Source organism: Bufo gargarizans, chromosome 1 (assembly GCF_014858855.1).
Source record: "Bufo gargarizans isolate SCDJY-AF-19 chromosome 1, ASM1485885v1, whole genome shotgun sequence".
NCBI lineage: Eukaryota > Metazoa > Chordata > Amphibia > Anura > Bufonidae > Bufo > Bufo gargarizans.
Genome location: NC_058080.1, coordinates 504700786 through 504722338, shown reverse-complemented (window position 1 = coordinate 504722338; position 21553 = coordinate 504700786). Strand labels below are relative to the sequence as shown.

Genomic DNA, 21553 nt, shown 5'->3' with positions numbered 1-21553 from the left:
ATAGAACAACAGACCGACGAGTGGTTTCTGCCGGTGAGCCTCAAGCCCGGCCTGGTGGTGTGCGATAATGGGCGAAATCTCGTTGCAGCTCTGGGACTAGCCGGTTTGACGCACATCCCTTGCTTGGCGCATGTGCTGAATTTGGTGGTGCAGAAGTTCATTCACAACTACCCCGACATGTCAGAGCTGCTGCATAAAGTGCGGGTCGTCTGTTCGCACTTCCGGCGTTCACATCCTGCCGCTGCTCGCCTGTCTGCGCTACAGCGTAACTTTGGCCTTCCCGCTCACCGCCTCATATGCGACGTGCCCACCAGGTGGAACTCCACCTTGCACATGCTGGACAGACTGTGCGAGCAGCAGCAGGCCATAGTGGAGTTTCAGCTGCAGCACGCACGGGTCAGTCGCACTACGGAACAGCACCACTTCACCACCAATGACTGGGCCTCCATGCGAGACCTGTGTGCCCTGTTGCGCTGTTTCGAGTACTCCACCAACATGGCCAGTGGCGATGACGCCGTTATCAGCGTTACAATACCACTTCTATGTCTCCTTGAGAAAACACTTAGGGCGATGATGGAAGAGGAGGTGGCCCAGGAGGATGAGGAGGAGGAGGAAGAGGGGTCATTTTTAGCACTTTCAGGCCAGTCTCTTCGAAGTGACTCAGAGGGAGGTTTTTTGCAACAGCAGAGGCCAGGTACAAATGTGGCCAGCCAGGGCCCACTACTGGAGGATGAGGAGGACGAGGGTGAGGAGGAGGTGGAGGAGGATGAGGATGAAGCATGGTCACAGCGGGGTGGCACCCAACGCAGCTCGGGCCCATCACTGGTGCGTGGCTGGGGGGAAAGGCAGGACGATGACGATACGCTTCCCACAGAGGACAGCTTGTCCTTACCCCTGGGCAGCCTGGCACACATGAGCCACTACATGCTGCAGTGCCTGCGCAACGACAGCAGAGTTGCCCACATTTTAACGTGTGCGGACTACTGGGTTGCCACCCTGCTGGATCCACGGTACAAAGACAATGTGCCCACCTTACTTCCTGCACTGGAGCGTGATAGGAAGATGCGCGAGTACAAGCGCACGTTGGTAGACGCGCTACTGAGAGCATTCCCAAATGTCACAGGGGAACAAGTGGAAGCCCAAGGCCAAGGCAGAGGAGGAGCAAGAGGTCGCCAAGGCAGCTGTGTCACGGCCAGCTCCTCTGAGGGCAGGGTTAGCATGGCAGAGATGTGGAAAAGTTTTGTCAACACGCCACAGCTAACTGCACCACCACCTGATACGCAACGTGTTAGCATTAGGCAACATTTCACTAACATGGTGGAACAGTACGTGTGCACACCCCTCCACGTACTGACTGATGGTTCGGCCCCATTCAACTTCTGGGTCTCTAAATTGTCCACGTGGCCAGAGCTAGCCTTTTATGCCTTGGAGGTGCTGGCCTGCCCGGCGGCCAGCGTTTTGTCTGAACGTGTATTCAGCACGGCAGGGGGCGTCATTACAGACAAACGCAGCCGCCTGTCTACAGCCAATGTGGACAAGCTGACGTTCATAAAAATGAACCAGGCATGGATCCCACAGGACCTGTCCATCCCTTGTGCAGATTAGACATTAACTACCTCCCCTTAACCATATATTATTTTACTCCAGGGCACTTCCTCATTCAATCCTATTTTTATTTTCATTTTACCATTATATTGCAAGGCTACCCAAAGTTGAATGAACCTCTCCTCTGTCTGGGTGCCGGGGCCTAAATATATGCCAATGGACTGTTCCAATGTTGGGTGACGTGAAGCCTGATTCTCTGCTATGACATGCAGACTAATTCTCTGCTGACATGAAGCCAGATTCTCTGTTACGGGACCTCTCTCCTCTGCCTGTGTGCTGGGCCTAAATATCTGACAATGGACTGTTGCAGTGGTGGCTGACGTGAAGCCTGATTCTCTGCTATGACATGCAAACTGATTCTCTGCTGACATGAAGCCAGATTCTCTGTTACGGGACCTCTCTCCTCTGCCTGGGTGCTGGGCCTAAATATATGCCAATGGACTGTTGCAGTGGTGGCTGACGTGAAGCCTGATTCTCTACTATGACATGCAGACTGATTCTCTGCTGACATGAAGCCAGATTCTCTGTTACGGGACCTCTCTCCTCTGCCTGGGTGCTGGGCCTAAATATATGACAATGGACTGTTACAGTGGTGGCTGACGTGAAGCCTGATTCTCTTCTATGACATGCAGACTGATTCTCTGCTGACATGAAGCCAGATTGTCTGTTACGGGACCTCTCTCCTCTGCCTGGGTGCTGGGCCTAAATATATGACAATGGACTGTTACAGTGGTGGCTGACGTGAAGCCTGATTCTCTGCTATGACATGCAGACTGATTCTCTGCTGACATGAAGCCAGATTCTCTGTTACGGGACCTCTCTCCTCTGCCTGGGTGCTGGGCCTAAATATATGACAATGGACTGTTACAGTGGTGGCTGACGTGAAGCCTGATTCTCTGCTATGACATGCAGACTAATTCTCTGCTGACATGAAGCCAGATTCTCTGTTACGGGACCTCTCTCCTCTGCCTGGGCCTAAATATATGCCAATGGACTGTTCCAATGTTGGGTGACGTGAAGCCTGATTCTCTGCTATGACATGCAGACTGATTCTCTGCTGACATGAAGCCAGATTCTCTGTTACGGGACCTCTCTCCTCTGCCTGGGCCTAAATATATGCCAATGGACTGTTGCAGTGGTGGCTGACGTAAAGCCTGATTCTCTGCTATGGGACCTCTCTCCAATTGATATTGGTTAATTTTTATTTATTTTATTTTTATTTTTATTCATTTCCCTATCCACATTTGTTTGCAGGGGATTTACCTACATGTTGCTGCCTTTTGCAGCCTTCTAGCTCTTTCCTGGGCTGTTTTACAGCCTTTTTAGTGCCGAAAAGTTCGGGTCCCCATTGACTTCAATGGGGTTCGGGTTCCGAACCCGAACATTTCCGGGAAGTTCGGCCGAACTTCTCGAACCCGAACATCCAGGTGTCCGCTCAACTCTACTCAGAACATGATTTTTGAGCGGAGACGAAAGTTGTGCATGCAGGACTTTCGTCTACGCTCAAAAATCATGTTCTGAGCAGACACCTAACAGACCCCATTATAGTCTATGGTGTCTTTAGGCTCCGTTACGCTCAGTTATCTGCAGAATCCATCCTTTCCATTCTCCTGCTCCTCAACGGAGCCGGAGAACGGAAAGGAGAAACGGTGATGTGAAAGGAGCCTTATTTGGGAACCAGTTCTTGTTTACATTATTAAAGTTTACTACTCTACGAGGTGTGTGGATTATTATTTTTTTGTGTGTGTTGTGGTGGAGGGCGTGATTGCATGCTAGGGTGTGTGAAGGCGGGATCCAGGGGGCCCAAGGAATTCCTTGCCCAGGGTCCAATCAATATTAAAGACGGCCCTTCAGTTGTGTGCATGAGGCCTTAGTGTTTACTGCCTAAATTAAACAGTATTAAAATTACATGATATATAAAAGTAAACAAAAGTGCACAGCATCATAAAATTCTGTTCATATTATACATACATATGCTCTGGATATTACAAGGTGGCATACATAACATTAATCCATGTAGGAGTTGAGGAACAGGGCCACTCACCAATCAGAAGAAAACAGCCTGCAGCAATGGCATATAAAATGCACTGAACTGTGGTGTCTCAGTAAGCCTGCAGAGCATGCCAGAAATGTAGTACAGTCATTGGCTGAGAATGATCACATGGATTACATGTACTCTTGTATCTGCTGTGCATGCTCATTAGGCAGATTGTTGCTCTATCCGCCATCTTAGATAAGGGCAAGTCCATTACCAACTGTCAGCAATTGATTTAGTCACTTAAAAGCTGTATAACCATTAACAAATTGCAAAATCGCCTCACAGGGAGTGGATGCCAGCTAATAAAGTCACAATTCAGAATAAATAGATGATTACAGTAGTGTAATAGTTGGAAATGGCTGTAACGTATCACTCCTAACCAGGGCTGGGACAAGGTCCACCACCATCAGAGGCTGAGCTGCCCTAGTGCGATGTTATTTATTCCTGCAGCTCTAATGCTCTGATGATCACTGATCAGAAGATGACTCAAGCCCCCCCCTCCCCCCGCCATTTAGATATGTATGTTTGTTATTAATCATCATCCACCCCATCTATATGGGGCAGTGTGGTGGAAATTACTATATGGGGCAGTGTGGGGGAAATTACTATATGGAGCAGTGTGGGGGAAATTACTATATGGGGCAGTGTGGGGGAAATTACTATATGGGGCAGTGTGGTGGAAATTACTATATGGGGCAGTGTGGGGGAAATTACTATATGGAGCAGTGTGGGGGAAATTACTATGTGGGGGCAGTGTGAGAGAAATTACTATATGGGGCAGTGTGAGAGAAATTACTATGTGGGGGCAGTGTGAGAGAAATTACTATATGGGGCAGTGTGGGGGAAATTACTATATGGGGCAGTGTAGGGGAAATTACTATATGGGGCAGTGTGAGAGAAATTACTATATGGGGCAATGTGGGGGGAAATGAATAATAAACAATAATAATAATAATGTGGGGGCAGTGTGAGAGAAATTACTATATGGGGGCAATGTGGGGGAAATTACTATATGGGGCAGTGTGGGTGAAATTACTATATGGGGCAGTGTGGGGGAAATTACTATGTGGGGGCAGTGTGAGAGAAATCACTATATGGGGGCAATGTGGGGGAAATTACTATATGGGGCAATGTGGGGGAAATTTATAATTAACAATAATAATAATAATGTGGGGGCAGTGTGAGAGAAATTACTATATGGGGGCAATGTGGGTGAAATTACTATATGGGGCAGTGTGGGTGAAATTACTATATGGGGCAGTGTGGGGGAAATTACTATGTGGGGGCAGTGTGAGAGAAATTACTATATGGGGGCAATGTGGGGGAAATTAATAATAAACAATAATAATAATAATAATGTGGGGGCAGTGTGAGAGAAAGTACTATATGGGGCAGTGTGGTGGAAATTACTATATGGGGCAGTGTGGGGGAAATTACTATATGGGGCAATGTGGGGGAAATTAATAATAAACAATAATAATAATAATGTGGGGGCAGTGTGAGAGAAATTACTATATGGGGCAGTGTGGTGGAAATTACTATATGGGGCAGTGTGGGGGAAATTACTATATGGAGCAGTGTGCTGGAAATTACTATGTGGGGGCAGTGTACGAGAAATTACTATATGGGGGCAATGTGGGGGAAATTACTATATGGGGCAGTGTGGGGGAAATTACTATATGGGGCAGTGTGGTGGAAATTACTATATGGGGCAGTGTGGGGGAAATTACTATATGGGGCAATGTGGGGGAAATTAATAATAAACAATAATAATAATAATGTGGGGGCAGTGTGAGAGAAATTACTATATGGGGCAGTGTGGTGGAAATTACTATATGGGGCAGTGTGGGGGAAATTACTATATGGAGCAGTGTGCTGGAAATTACTATGTGGGGGCAGTGTACGAGAAATTACTATATGGGGGCAATGTGGGGGAAATTACTATGTGGGGGCAGTGTGGTGGAAATTACTATATGGGGCAGTGTGGGGGAAATTACTATATGGAGCAGTGTGCTGGAAATTACTATGTGGGGGCAGTGTAAGAGAAATTACTATATGGGGGCAATGTGGGGGAAATTACTATATGGGGCAGTGTGGGGGGAATTAATAATAAATAATAATAATATGTGGGGGCAGTGTGAGAGAAATTGCTATATGGGGCAATGGTCCGAAAATTACTATATGGAGGCAATGTGGGGGAAATTACCATATGAGGCAATTTGGGAGAAATTACTATATGGGGTAGTGGGGGGAAATTACTATATGGGGGCAGTGTGGGGGAAATTACTATATGGGGTAGTGTGGGGGAAATTACTATATGGGGGCAGTGTGGGGGAAATTACTATATGGGGTAGTGTGGGGGAAATTACTATATGGGGTAGTGTGGGGGAAATTACTATATGGGGTAGTGTGGGAGAAATTACTATATTGGGGCAGTGTAGGGGAAATAACTATATGGGGGCAGTGTGGGGGGAAATTACTATATGAGGACTGTTATGGCTTTAGCAGTTTGTTATTGTTAATTTATGCATAGTTAGTGTGCTTTATAATGCATAATTCTCTGTTCATTGTGTAACTGCACCATCTATTGTCCTTTTACATACACTGCAGCTCGTCACACTAGAAGTTTGACCCACTTCAGCTTCCTTATCTTGTAGCCTATAAATTCTAGTGACATCATCAGTCCTGCACATAGCAGCCATTTTCCTCATTCACAGTGTCCTGATCCATCCTCTACATCTAAGCTTTCGGTAGCATCGCTGGTATGTTTCACATAGCTACATAACAACATGGTTTGCATCGGTATGCATATTGTATTATATGTATTTTCATATGTCAGACTGCATTAGTAAGTGCATTATTTTTCTGTTCCTCAGTTTTACCTGATATATATCCTTGCAATAAAGACAAATTTGGACGTTACTCCATTGTCAAATCATTGCTGAGAAAGGTTTAGCTGTCTGTCAAGCTATGTACCTTCACACATAAGGAGGACAGAACGGTAAAACAGCGACTTCTTACAAGCTGGATACGAGGAGCTGCACATCCTTAAATCCTGGCCGCAGTAAAACAGCAGCTTTTTACAAGCTGGTAACGAGGAGCTGCGATTCCTTAAATCCTGGCCGCAGTAAAAAAGCGGCTTCTTAACCGCCTCCGGACCGCCTAACGCAGATTCGCGGTCCGGAGGCGGCAGCTCTGCGCAGAGTGACGCATATACGCGTCATCTCGCGTGAGCCGAGACTTCCTGTGAACGCGCGCACACAGGCGCACGCGTTCACAGGAATGGAAGGTAAGAGACAGGATCTCCAGCCTGCCAGCGGCGATCGTTCGCTGGCAGGCTGGAGAGGCGATTTTTTTAACCCCTATCAGGTATATTAGACACTGTTTTGATAACAGCGTCTAATATACCTGCTACCTGGTCCTCTGGTGGTCCCTTTTGTTTAGATCGACCACCAGAGGACACAGGTAGCTGTGTAAAGTAGCACCAACCACCACTACACTACACTACACTACACCCCCCCTGTCACTTATTAACCCCTTATGAACCCCTGATCACCCCATATAGACTCCCTGATCACCCCCCTGTCATTGATCACCCCCTGTCATTGATCACCCCCTGTAAGGCTCCATTCAGACGTCCGTATGATTTTTACGGATCCACAGATACATGGATCGTACCCGCAAACACATACGGACGTCTGAATGGAGCCTTACAGGGGGGTGATCAATGACAGGGGGGTGATCACCCATATAGATTCCCTGATCACCCCCCTGTCATTGATCACCCCCCTGTCTTTGATCACCCCCCTGTAAGGCTCCATTCAGACGTCCGTATGTTTTTTACGGATCCACGGATACATGGATCGGATCCGCAAAACACATACGGACGTCTGAATGGAGCCTTACAGGGGGGTGATCAATGACAGGGGAGTGATCACCCATATAGATTCCTTGATCACCCCCCTGTCATTGATCACCCCCCTGTCATTGATCACCCCCCTGTAAGGCTCCATTCAGACGTCCGTATGTTTTTTACGGATCCACGGATACATGGATCGGATCCGCAAAACACATACGGACGTCTGAATGGAGCCCTTACAGGGGGGTGATCAATGACAGGGGGGTGATCACCCATATAGACTCCCTGATCACCCCCCTGTCATTGATCACCCCCCTGTCATTGATCACCCCCCTGTAAGACTCCATTCAGACGTCCGTATGTTTTTTACGGATACATGGATCGGATCCGCAAAACACATACGGACGTCTGAAAGGAGCCTTACAGGGGGGTGATCAATGACAGGGGGGTGATCACCCATATAGACTCCCTGATAACCCCCCTGTCATTGATCATCCCCCTGTCATTGATCACCCCCCTGTAAGGCTACATTCAGACGTCCGTATGTTTTTTACGGATACATGGATCGGATCCGCAAAACACATACGGACGTCTGAATGGAGCCTTACAGGCGGGTGATCAATGACAGGGTGGTGATCACCCCATATAGACTCTCTGATCACCCCCTGTCATTGATCACCCCCTGTAAGGCTCCATTTAGACATTTTTTAGCACAGGTTAGCAGAAATAGATATTTTATTTTATTTTTCTTACAAAGTCTCATATTCCACTAACTTGTGTCAAAAAATAAAATCTCACATGAACTCACCATACACCTCACGGAATCCAAATGCGTAAAATTTTTTAGACATTTATATTCCAGACTTCTTATCACGCTTTAGGGCCCCTAAAATGCCAGGGCAGTATAAATACCCCACATGTGACCCCATTTCGGAAAGAAGACACCCCAAGGTATTCCGTAAGGGGCATATTGAGTCCATGAAAGATTGAAATTTTTGTCCCAAGTTAGCGGAAAGGGAGACTTTGTGAGAAAATACAAAAATAAAAATCAATTTCCGCTAACTTGTGCCCAAAAAATTAAAATTCTTTGAACTCGCCAGGCCCCTCATTGAATACCTTGGGGTGTCTTCTTTCCAAAATGGGGTCACATGTGGGGTATTTATACTGCCCTGGCATTTTAGGGGCCCGAAAGCGTGAGAAGAAGTCTGGGATCCAAATGTCTAAAAATGCCCTCCTAAAAGGAATTTGGGCCGCTTTGCGCATCTAGGCTGCAAAAAAGTGTCACACATGTGGTATCGCCGTACTCAGTAGAAGTTGGGGAATGTGTTTTGGGGTGTCATTTTACATATACCCATGCTGGGTGAGATAAATATCTTGGTCAAATGCCAACTTTGTATAAAAAAATTGGAAAAGTTGTCTTTTGCCAAGATATTTCTCTCACCCAGCATGGGTATATGTAAAATGACACCCCAAAACACATTGCCCTACTTCTCCTGAGTACGGCGATACCACATGTGTGACACTTTTTTGCCGCCTAGGTGGGCAAAGGGGCACACATTCCAAAGAGCACCTTTAGGATTTCACAGGTCATTTTTTACACATTTTGATTTCAAACTACTTACCACACATTAGGGCCCCTAGAATGCCAGGGCAGTATAACTACCCCACAAGTGACCCCATTTTGGAAAGAAGACACCCCAAGGTATTCCGTGAGGGGCATGGCGAGTTCCTAGAATTTTTTATTTTTTGTCACAAGTTAGCGGAAAATGATGATTTTTTATTTTTTTTTCTTACAAAGTCTCATATTCCACTAACTTGTGACAAAAAATAAAAAATTCTAGGAACTCGCCATGCCCCTCACAGAATACCTTGGGGTGTCTTCTTTCCAAAATGGGGTCACTTGTGGGGTAGTTATACTGCCCTGGCAATTTAGGGGCCCTAATGTGTGCGAAGTAGTTTGAAATCAAAATCTGTAAAAAATGGCCGTTGAAATCCTAAAGGTGCTCTTTGGAATGTGGGCCCCTTTGCCCACCTAGGCTGCAAAAAAGTGTCACACATCTGGTATCGCCGTACTCAGGAGAAGTTGGGCGATGTGTTTTGGGGTGTCATTTTACATATACCCATGCTGGGTGAGATAAATATCTTGGTCAAATGCCAACTTTGTATAAAAAAATGGGAAAAGTTGTCTTTTGCCGAAATATTTATCTCACCCAGCATGGGTATATGTAAAAAGACACCCCAAAACACATTGCCCTACTTCTTCTGAGTACGGCGATACCAGATGTGTGACACTTTTTTGCCGCCTAGGTGGGCAAATGGGCCCACATTCCAAAGAGCACCTTTTGGATTTCACAGGCCATTTTTTACAGATTTTGATTTCAAACTACTTCCCACACATTTGGGCCCCTAAAATGCCAGGGCAGTATAACTACCTCACAAGTGACCCCATTTTGGAAAGAAGACACCCCAAGGTATTTCATGATGGACATAGTGAGTTCATGGAAGTTTTTATTTTTTGTCACAAGTTAGTGGAATATGAGACTTTGTAAGGAAAAATTAAATAAATAAAAATTCATAATTTTCCGCTAACTTGTGACAAAAAATAAAAAGTTCTATGAACTCACTATGCCCATCAGTTAATACCTTAGGGTGTCTTCTTTCCGAAATGGGGTCATTTGTGGGGTGTTTGTACTGTCTGGGCATTGTAGAACCTCAGGAAACATGACAGGTGCAAACTAAAAAGACAGGGTGGCATTAGCAGGAGGTGCTCAAACCCACATGCAGTCGTGCATATATACAGGGGAGCAAATCCTGCACTTGTGGCCCGTTGCTAATGGCGATCCCCAGCAAAATGCATACGGTGGAGGATGCCCGCGGCGAACCACAAGTACCACAATAGACATCTCACACAAGGTAACAAGTGCGTATGTCATAATCAATATAACAATATAACAATACAATAACAAATACAGGTGCACTCTGCAGTCTCACTAAACCCTCAAACTGATTTTAAAATTGAGAGATTAGTCAACATGTCCTACGGTGTAGAACATGTCTAAGCCCGGGCACTACGTCAAGGTTTCTCAAGTAGCCCGAGACCTAACGCTCTCCTACCTGAGCCGTATGGGCGATATCAGGAGCCAGTGGGCAAATTACAGGAGCATGAGGCCGACTCACAAACAGCTCACCAGTTACCTCCAGCATGTAACCATGGTTACATGCTGGAGGTAACTGGTGAGCTGTTTGTGAGTCGGCCTCATGCTCCTGTAATTTGCCCACTGGCTCCTGATATCGCCCATACGGCTCAGGTAGGAGAGCGTTAGGTCTCGGGCTACTTGAGAAACCTTGACGTGGTGCCCGGGCTTAGACATGTTCTACACCGTAGGACATGTTGACTAATCTCTCAATTTTAAAATCAGTTTGAGGGTTTAGTGAGACTGCAGAGTGCACCTGTATTTGTTATTGTATTGTTATATTGTTATATTGATTATGACATACGCACTTGTTACCTTGTGTGAGATGTCTATTGTGGTACTTGTGGTTCGCCGCGGGCATCCTCTACCGTATGCATTTTGCTGGGGATCGCCATTAGCAACGGGCCACAAGTGCAGGATTTGCTCCCCTGTATATATGCACGACTGCATGTGGGTTTGAGCACCTCCTGCTAATGCCACCCTGTCTTTTTAGTTTGTATATATAGATTCCTGGAGGTGTATAAACTCCAATTTAAATGTGCCTGTTTTCCATCTACAGGCCACATTTAGGTGCACCTGTGAGGCCTGGGCCATATCAGTCAGTCTTGAGTGGGACTCACAGACTCCTCCCTCCTCCCATTGCAAGCATGGTTACATGCTGGAGGTAACTGGTGAGCTGTTTGTGAGTCGGCCTCATGCTCCTGTAATTTGCCCACTGGCTCCTGATATCGCCCATACGGCTCAGGTAGGAGAGCGTTAGGTCTCGGGCTACTTGAGAAACCTTGACGTGCAGGGCCGGACTGGCCTGCCGGGATAGCGGGAAATTTCCCGGTGGGCCGGCAAGCCTGAGTGCCGCAAGGCCGCGGCCCTGGTGACAAGTGGGGGCGGCCGCGGCCGGCGGCAGGGCAGAGCAGGAGATGAGCGCCTCCATTGCGGAAGCGCTCATCTCCATAGTCATCTGTATTGCCGTCCTCAGGACGGCAATACAGATGCCTGTGCTGCGGCAGAGGAGGGAGAGGTGTGTCCCCTCCTGTTCCTCTGATAGGCTGCCGGCTTAGTGCTGGCAGCCTATCAGAGCTCAGGCCGGTGCAGGCGGCGCGATGACGTCATCGCGACGCGTCGCCTGAGCCGTATAGCGAGGGACACAGACGGAAGAGGCGGCCTGCATCGCATCGCATTGCTGGAGGTAAGTATAAGTGTATTATTATTATTTTTTTTTTATATAGGTACAATACTGGGCTGGCACATGATAAGGGGGGCTACTGGGCTGGCACATAAGGGGGGCTACTGGGCTGGCACATAAGGGGGGACTACTGGGCTGGGCTGGCACATGATAAGGGGGGCTACTGGGCTGGCACATAATAAGGGGGGGACTACTGGGCTGGCACATGATAAGGGGGGACTACTGGGCTGGCACATGATAAGGGGGGCTACTGGCACATGATATGGGGGGCTACTGGCACATGATATGGGGCACTCTGGCTACTGGCACATGATATGGGGGCACTCTGGCTACTGGCACATGATAATGGGGGGGATCTGGCTACTGGCACATGATATGGGGGGGGGCTCTGGCTACTGGCACATGATAAGGGGGGGGGGCTCTGGCTACTGGCACATGATATGGGGGGCTACTGGCACATGATATGGGGGGCTACTGGCACATGATAAGGGGGGCTACTGGCACATGATAAGGGGGCTACTGGCACATGATAAGGGGGGCTACTGGCACATGATAAGGAGGGCTACTGGCACATAGGGGGGCTACTGGCACATAAGGGGGGCTACTGGCACATGATATGGGGGGGCTCTGGCTACTGGCATATGATATGGGGGGCTCTGGCTACTGGCACATGATGGTGGGGGGGCTCTTATTTCTGGCACATGATTGGGGGCACTCTGGCTACTGGCACATGATATGGGGGGCTCTGGCTACTGACACATGATATGGGGGGGCTCTGGCTACTGACATGATATGGGGGGGCTCTGGCTACTGGCACATGATGGTGGGGGGGCTCTTATTACTGGCACATGATTGGGGGCATCTATGGGGGCACATCTTACTGCAGATTATTGGGGGGCACTATAGGGGCATCTACTGAGGCTAAAAAAGAAGATATTTTATATGGGGGCTCTGTATAGGGGCATTTTATACTGGGACACATTATGGTGGGTACTATGGGGAAGGGGGGGCACTATGGGGGTCATCTACGGGGGCACTGAGAAGGGGTATTTTATATTGGCACATTATGGGAACATTAGCTCAACTGGGGGCATTACAAATGTTTTGCATATTATAAGGAGAATTATTACTACTGGGGGGGCATTATGGTGGGCTTTATTACTCCCCCATGGTATGACCCCCTAGTAGCGGCACCAGCCTCTCCCTGCTCTGCTATCCCTCTGCCCCTTCTCCAAATCCTTATTATGAAATCTTTCTCATTAGGTTAAAGCACAACATCAGCTCCGCCGAGCCCCCGGCCAAAGTGTTGAAGTGGCGTCCGAGATCCCCAAGGGCCAAGTCAAGTAACTGTAAGTTTTTATGGGGGTTCTACAAAAGAGCTATCGTGGGGCAAAGTTCATATTCGTGTTTACACACGTGTTTTAAAATAAATGCTTTCTCCTATTATAAACAAGTAAATAATGACGCAATGCTGTGGGGCTGGTGTGCAACTTTTTCCAGGGCTGGTTTTTATCCCCAGTCCGGCCCTGTTGACGTGGTGCCCGGGCTTAGACATGTTCTACACCGTAGGACATGTTGACTAATCTCTCAATTTTAAAATCAGTTTGAGGGTTTAGTGAGACTGCAGAGTGCACCTGTATTTGTTATTGTATTGTTATATTGTTAACATGACAGGTGCTCAGAAAGTCAGAGCTGCTTCAAAAAGCGGAAATTCACATTTTTGTACCATAGTTTGTAAACGCTATAACTTTTACCCAAACCCTTTTTTTTTGCCCAAACATTTTTTTTTTATCAAAGACATGTAGAACAATAAATTTTGCGAAAAATGTATATATGGATGTCTTTTTTTTTTGCAAAATTTTACAACTGAAAGTGAAAAATGTCATTTTGTTGCAAAAAAATCGTTAATTTCGATTAATAACAAAAAATGTAAAAATGTCAGCAGCAATGAAATACCACCAAATGAAAGCTCTATTAGTGAGAAGAAAAGGAGGTAAAATTAATTTGGGTGGTAAGTTGCATGAACGAGCAATAAACGGTGAAAGTAGTGTAGTGCAGAAGTGTAAAAAGTGCCCTGATCATTAGGGGGTTTCAGCTAGGGGGGTTGAAGTGGTTAAAGGCTGAATACGAGAAACTGCGATTCCTTAAATCCTGGCCGCAGTGAGTCAGCAACCTCTAACAGGCTGAACCGCATGATACTGAACCCTACAAAGTGCTACGGTGCTGCAGCATCGCCACCCGCAACAGTTGCAAGTTTGCAAACCTGTTCAGTGTCATCATGTCGACAAGAGAATCCGAACTGTTCGAGACAAGGTCTCGCATCTCAGTTAGCTCCAGAAGCCCAAAGAGATCAGTGAGCAGCTCCACAGTCGCCATTGCCCGCGCAAAAGCTGAAGCCGCCAAAATATGCGTGACATTTGCTGAACAAGAAAGACAATTAAAAATAGAGAAAGCACGCGTGGAAGCAGCTTTGGAAAAGCTAACTGTGGAAAAGGAAGCTGCAGCTGCTGTAGCAGAAGCAGAGGCTTTGGAGGAAGGAGCAAACTCCACAAGCGATAGACTCAGCACCATAATTGGGCCTAAACCTGATCATCACAATAACTCGCAACACACTTCAGATTAAGTCATGCAGCATGCTGAGTCGGATGACAACTTAAATTCGGGTCCAAGAGCAGCATCAAGCTATGCTAAAGAGCCCCAGCAGACTACTGTCACACAATAAGTGACCTCAGCTAACAAGAATCCATGCACTGAACGAGACAACAATTTCATAGAGCATCAGCCCTCAATGCAACTTGCATTCAAACCTACAAATAATCGCAGTATAGTAAAATCCTTTAGGAAAGAACAAGTAGATGGCGGCTATTACAACAACAAACCATCAAACAGAGATCCAGGTATGTCAGATTTTCTAAAATTCTTTGCTCGACGTGAGTTAATAACCAAGGGGCTCTCCAAGTTTGATGACAGACCTGAAAGCTATAGGTCATGGCAATCATCATTCAGAAATACAATCAGAGACCTGGATCTGTCTGCATGTGAAGAAGTTGATCTTCTTGTCAAATGGCTAGGAAATGAGTCGGCAAAGTATGCAAAGCGGATTAGAGCCATTAATATTAACTACCCAAACACAGGGTTAAACATGATATGGTAGAAACTTGAGGAATGTTACGGCTCACCAGAAGTGATAGAGAACGCACTCTTGAAAAAAATTTTGGATTTCCCCAAGATCCAAAACAAAGGTTTCCAGAAGCTAAGAGAACTGAGTGATCTGATGACGCCAAAGCTGAAGGAGACTTACAAGGTCTGGCATTCTGAGGTACTGTGCGCGATGTAAACCCCTATAGTACAAAAACTACCATATAACCTGCAAGAGAAGTGGATTGCTCAAGGCTCCAGGTACAAGCAACAGCACAATGTCCCATTTCCTACCTTCTCATTCTTTGTGGACTTTGTGCACCAGCAAGCAAAGACTAGGACTGATCCCAGCTTTGACTTCTCGATGTTTGACACCACTTACCCCAAATCAGGTAGACCTGTCCCACTTCGTAACATGAAAGCTACACCTGTTGCAGTACACAAAACCAGTGTATCTTTTAAAGACTCCTCAAACAAAACCTACAATACTGCAGAGACTGAGAAGATCTCAACAAAGGACCCATGCAGAGAATGTCCTCTACATAAGATAGAGGTGGTGTAGAAAGGGAAAAAAAAGGGGAGAACCCTTCGCACCCGTTAAAAAGAAAAGGAAAACACGTAATAGGCGCCAAATCCCTTAGTCACTAGACATGATGAGAATTAGAATTTGTTCTTAGTTATATATATGAAATAAGTATAAAATAAAAAAATAAAAAGACCTTCACCTAGGTCTGATAAAAGAGCCAAAGGTTTAAGAGTATCAACACAACCTTGTAATGGTGATGTCGACAGATGATGATTATAAAATAAGAATAATAAAATCAAATGCACTCACTTCACAGGGGGGGGGGGGGGGGGGTGCAGTCACCAGGATCAATTCAAAAACCCCTGGGACTACTTTTCCCCCCTGCCAGGATCACATGCAGAAATGTAAGTAATTGAACACTGCCTACACAAGTGGCTTCTGGTCAATCATTTTAATAGTACGTGGCTCAACGCGTTTCGAGGGTCTAAAGCCCTCTTCTTCAGGAGAAAAGAAAATAATTTAATTACAACAAATAAATAAATAATTACATAAATAAATAAATATAAAAAAACAAAAACATATGTCTATATAGACACATACACACATATGTGTATGTGCATGTATACACACAGACATACAAACATCCATATATCTATGTCAGTGTGAGAGATTACTTTCTCTTTCCCCCCACATTTTCATTCAGCGCACAAAGTGCATCATAGAGGTATATATATAGAACAAAATATACAATACATAAGGCTTCCTGATAATGTCTATGCAAGAGTGAATAAAGTAAATGGAATAGAATAAATAGATGTGAAGAGAATCCGATGGATCATTAATAGAAAATGGATATGCACGTATACAGGGATAAAAACATACAGGGAGTGCAGAATTATTAGGCAAGTTGTATTTTTGAGGATTAATTTTATTATTGAACAACAACCATGTTCTCAATGAACCCAAAAAACTCATTAATATCAAAGCTGAATATTTTTGGAAGTAGTTTTTAGTTTGTTTTTAGTTTTAGCCATTTTAGGGGGATATCTGTGTGTGCAGGTGACTATTACTGTGCATAATTATTAGGCAACTTAACAAAAAACAAATATATACCCATTTCAATTATTTATTTTTACCAGTGAAACCAATATAACATCTCAACATTCACAAATATACATTTCTGACATTCAAAAACAAAACAAAAACAAATCAGTGACCAATATAGCCACCTTTCTTTGCAAGGACACTCAAAAGCCTGCCATCCATGGATTCTGTCAGTGTTTTGATCTGTTCACCATCAACATTGCGTGCAGCAGCAACCACAGCCTCCCAGACACTGTTCAGAGAGGTGTACTGTTTTCCCTCCTTGTAAATCTCACATTTGATGATGGACCACAGGTTCTCAATGGGGTTCAGATCAGGTGAACAAGGAGGCCATGTCATTAGATTTTCTTCTTTTATACCCTTTCTTGCCAGCCACGCTGTGGAGTACTTGGACGCGTGTGATGGAGCATTGTCCTGCATGAAAATCATGTTTTTCTTACCTTGCAGACTTCTTCCTGTACCACTGCTTGAAGAAGGTGTCTTCCAGAAACTGGCAGTAGGACTGGGAGTTGAGCTTGACTCCATCCTCAACCCAAAAAGGCCCCACAAGCTCATCTTTGATGATACCAGCCCAAACCAGTACTCCACCTCCACCTTGCTGGCGTCTGAGTCGGACTGGAGCTCTCTGCCCTTTACCAATCCAGCCACGGGCCCATCCATCTGGCCCATCAAGACTCACTCTCATTTCATTAGTCCATAAAACCTTAGAAAAATCAGTCTTGAGATATTTCTTGGCCCAGTCTTGACGTTTCAGCTTGTGTGTCTTGTTCAGTGGTGGTCGTCTTTCAGCCTTTCTTACCTTGGCCATGTCTCTGAGTATTGCACACCTTGTGCTTTTGGGCACTCCAGTGATGTTGCAGCTCTGAAATATGGCCAAACTGGTGGCAAGTGGCATCTTGGCAGCTGCACGCTTGACTTTTCTCAGTTCATGGGCAGTTATTTTGCGCCTTGGTTTTTCCACACGGTTCTTGCGACCCTGTTGACTATTTTGAATGAAACGCTTGATTGTTCGATGATCACGCTTCAGAAGCTTTGCAATTTTAAGAGTGCTGCATCCCTCTGCAAGATATCTCACTATTTTTGACTTTTCTGAGCCTGTCAAGTCCTTCTTTTGACCCATTTTGCCAAAGGAAAGGAAGTTGCCTAATAATTATGCACACCTGATATAGGGTGTTGATGTCATTAGACAACACCCCTTCTCATTACAGAGATGCACATCACCTAATATGCTTAATTGGTAGTAGGCTTTCGAGCCTATACAGCTTGGAGTAAGACAACATGCAGAAAGAGGATGATGTGGTCAAAATACTCATTTGCCTAATAATTCTGCACGTAGTGTATATTGTGCACCCAAAAACTTTTTTGCGAAAATACATATAGAGGAAATGCATATATATATATATATATATATATATATATATAGAGAAAGAAAGGAATTCTAAATGAATATTGGATTTATATATCCCAAAATGATTAAATTAATCTGTACCTTCAGGAGTGCTTGAAACAAGTTTTTAGGACCAGTCTGGAGTGTTTAGGATGGGTTGTTTTCATTGGGTATTTATAGGTAGCCTGCTGGTTTGCACATGTGTCTTGGTGAATGTATATGGCTCCTCCCACTTCCTGTTTGTATACATAGAAATGGGTTGTTTTCCTGGGGTATTTAAATTTTTATTTCATCTATAGTTCTTTTGCTGCTGTCTAGGGGGATACTGTGGGAGGGTCCATGGTTCTATTTAATTAAAATTAAATCCACAGGCGTCCTTAGTGGGATATTAAGTATTTCTGATCGCGATGCGTTCCACTGTGGAACGCACCGCCATTTACTTCCGGTTGTCCGTTTTTATGTGGGAAACGTTGGCCGTTTTACATATGTTTGGGTAGATTATATAAGCACCTATCTCCAGGAATAAAGGAGGAGGGGGACAGGGGCTCAGTCTGCCTCAGATAACTTGGGTTACCTCACGTAGTTGCCGGGCCAAAACGTCAAGTAGTCCGATGCGTTCCACTGTGGAACGCACCGCCATCTTCTTCCGGTGACTGGAGGATGTGGCTTCAGGAGGTGATGGGCCGGATATGGTATAGATGCAGATGCGATGCGTTCCACTCTGGAACGCAACCTCCCCAATAACTGGCTGTGTGTGGTGGATATATATATTCACAATGATGTATGATATATACATTCCGCCTTCTGTATTATCACTATACTGAATTATTGAACTTAATGTCTGGGGGGACCTTAAGATATGTTTTTAGTTAATATCTAGGGATGGGTGGCCCCTCAGGAGCTGTAGTGGGTGGGGGAGTGGGTGATTTCTAAGTGGGAGAATAAATCCAAATTGAATAATTGGATAATTGAATAAAAAGATATTAATTGATAGTGGGCATAGTAATAATCAGGACATAACTATTTTGAAGGGGGGTTGGTACCAATAGTACCAATTGGATTGATAATATTCTGTAAAAACATCAATATATATAAATAAATAAATACATAAATAAGAAACATTAATAAAGGTATCTAAGCAGTGTATATACAGAAAAATAGATACGTGTTGAGATTCAAGGTATTGTATTCAGTAATTAGTATATTCAAGTGATTCGTTCAAACCGAATGGCGTTAGGGTGTTGAGGCGAAAGATCCAGTACATCTTCTTACGGCATAGAGATTGATAGGATTTCGTGTCTTTCTCTAGTAGTGTGACTGTTAGACCTGATGGATCTCCCTCATGAAACATCGCAAAGTGCCTAGATACACTATGGGTTGTTACCTTCCTCATAATGTTCGACCGATGTTCATTCATCCTCTCACGTGCAGATTGAATGGTACGTCCCACATAGAGGAGGTTACAAGGACAACGTAAGAGGTAGATGACATCAGTTGTCCCACAATCTAACCTATGTTTAATATTAAAGACTTCATTACTGGGGGGGATGGTTACTTCTTTTTTATCGTTTGTTAACATATTACAGCATTTACATCTCATATTGTTACACTTAAAATTTCCGGATGGTTTCTTTGAAGGTTTCTTAGTCATTTTTATACAGTGGGAGAGGTTCCTCTCTATTTTCGGACAGGAGGGAGCTAACAGATTCTTTAGGGTTTTGGCCCTTCTGAATATCAAAACAGGTGTTGGAGGAATCAGTTTTCCAAGTATAGGGTCCTTTAATAAGATTGGCCAATTTTTTACTAGGATTTGCCTGATAAGTTAGTGTTGGGAACTGTAACAAGTGATCAGACTTGAACCCCGAAACTTATCATTATTTTTTGTTTCCAATATAGAGGATTTTGGTTTAGGTTTCAGACTTTCTTTTTGTGAGATTTGGTATACTCTCTTGCTGGAGTCCATTAAAAGTTGAGCCACGTACTATTAAAATGATTGACCAGAAGCCACTTGTGTAGGCAGTGTTCAATTACTTACATTTCTGCATGTGATCCTGGCCGGGGGGAAAAGTAGTCCCAGGGGTTTTTGAATTGATCCTGGTGACTGCCCCCCCCCCCGTGAAGTGAGTGCATTTGATTTTATTATTCTTATTTTATAATCATCATCTGTCGACATCACCATTACAAGGTTGTGTTGATACTCTTAAACCTTTGGCTCTTTTATCAGACCTAGGTGAAGGTCTTTTTATTTTATACTTATTTCATATATATAACTAAGAACAAATTCTAATTCTCATCACATCTAGTGACTAAGGGATTTGGCGCCTATTACGTGTTTTCCTTTTCTTTTTAACGGGTGCGAAGGGTTCTCCCCTTTTTTTTCCTTTCTACACCACCTCTATCTCTCCACAGTGGGCAAGGGTACCCTTGACCCACGAAACACTTGTGCGGCCTACCCTATTCTATAGTTGGAAACGAGCATAACTCCTATATACACTACTTGTCAGAAATTTCACCTCCACCCCTTGGCGCCTCTGTTAGCCTCTACTTCATGTACTCTTTTTGTGTTACCTGGTCCGCCTTTAAGACCAGAGAACTCCAACTGTACCTTAATCCTCTCTTTTTTATATTCCTATATTTGCTCTACATAAGATACCACACTCATTGCTGAAATGCAGAGGATTTAGAGAAAAACTTCTCAGGGACCGTAAAACCTTCCTCAAGGAAAACCACATTTGTTACAGGTGTTGTGCATTAACCTTTAATCTTGCAAAAGACTATACAGGGAACATCGGATGCTTGGAATGCAACAGTAAAGAGCACAATGCAGCTTTACACCCTGGGCCAGCTCCATGGACTCTCACACCCTCAGATCAGTCTGCAGAGCACGGCGGCGAGGAGAGGGTCCCATTACCTCCTAAAGTGACACCCCGGTGCACTCAAGTCTGTGAAGAAGGTCTTAGTAACAAATCCTGCTCCAAGATTTGTTTTTTTACAGTTTATCCCCTTGGTCAAAAAGAGAAAGTGGTATGGTTGTATGCCATCCTTGATGATCAAAGTAATAGATCTCTTGCTAACTCGGCTTTCTTTGATATCTTCAATATTAAAGGACACTGCTTTTCGTATTCACTTAAAACTTGCACAGGTGTGAGTGAAGAAAAAGGCAGAAGAGCTACTGGCTTCCAAATCGAATCCATAAATGGTGAAGCATCCCTTCCTCTACCTACCTTGATCGAATGCAATCAGATGCCAAACAACAGAGAAGAAATTCCTATACCTGAGACAGCATTACATCATGGACATCTGAAATCCAGAGCGCATCTCATACCTGCACTTGACCCAGAGGCCCAAATAGTACTTCTACTCGAAAGATATATCATAAGAGTCAGGGCCGTCTCCAGGTTCATGTGGGCCCTTGGGCGATAAATCCCAGTGGGCCCCCATGAGGCATTTTTTTACATTGACATGTCTCCCTGTGGCTCCCACACGGTATAATGACCCCCAGTGGCCCCTATACAGTAT

The 21553-nt window shown here is 44.9% G+C and overlaps 1 protein-coding gene across 2 annotated transcripts in view; it reads right to left on the bottom strand.

The window, feature by feature from the left end:
* The window catches only part of PLA2G4C (phospholipase A2 group IVC), a 193384-nt gene extending 175145 nt beyond the window's left edge, over positions 1-18239 (bottom strand). Inside the window, exon 1 of one of the 2 annotated variants that reach the window (XM_044275078.1) lies at positions 18137-18239. The gene's annotated coding sequence lies outside the window, so the exon portion shown is untranslated. Of the gene's footprint in view, positions 1-3649; positions 3717-18136 lie in introns of those variants that run through there. The other variant, XM_044275064.1, reaches the window with a different exon arrangement.
* Positions 18240-21553: the final 3314 nt, after the last annotated feature.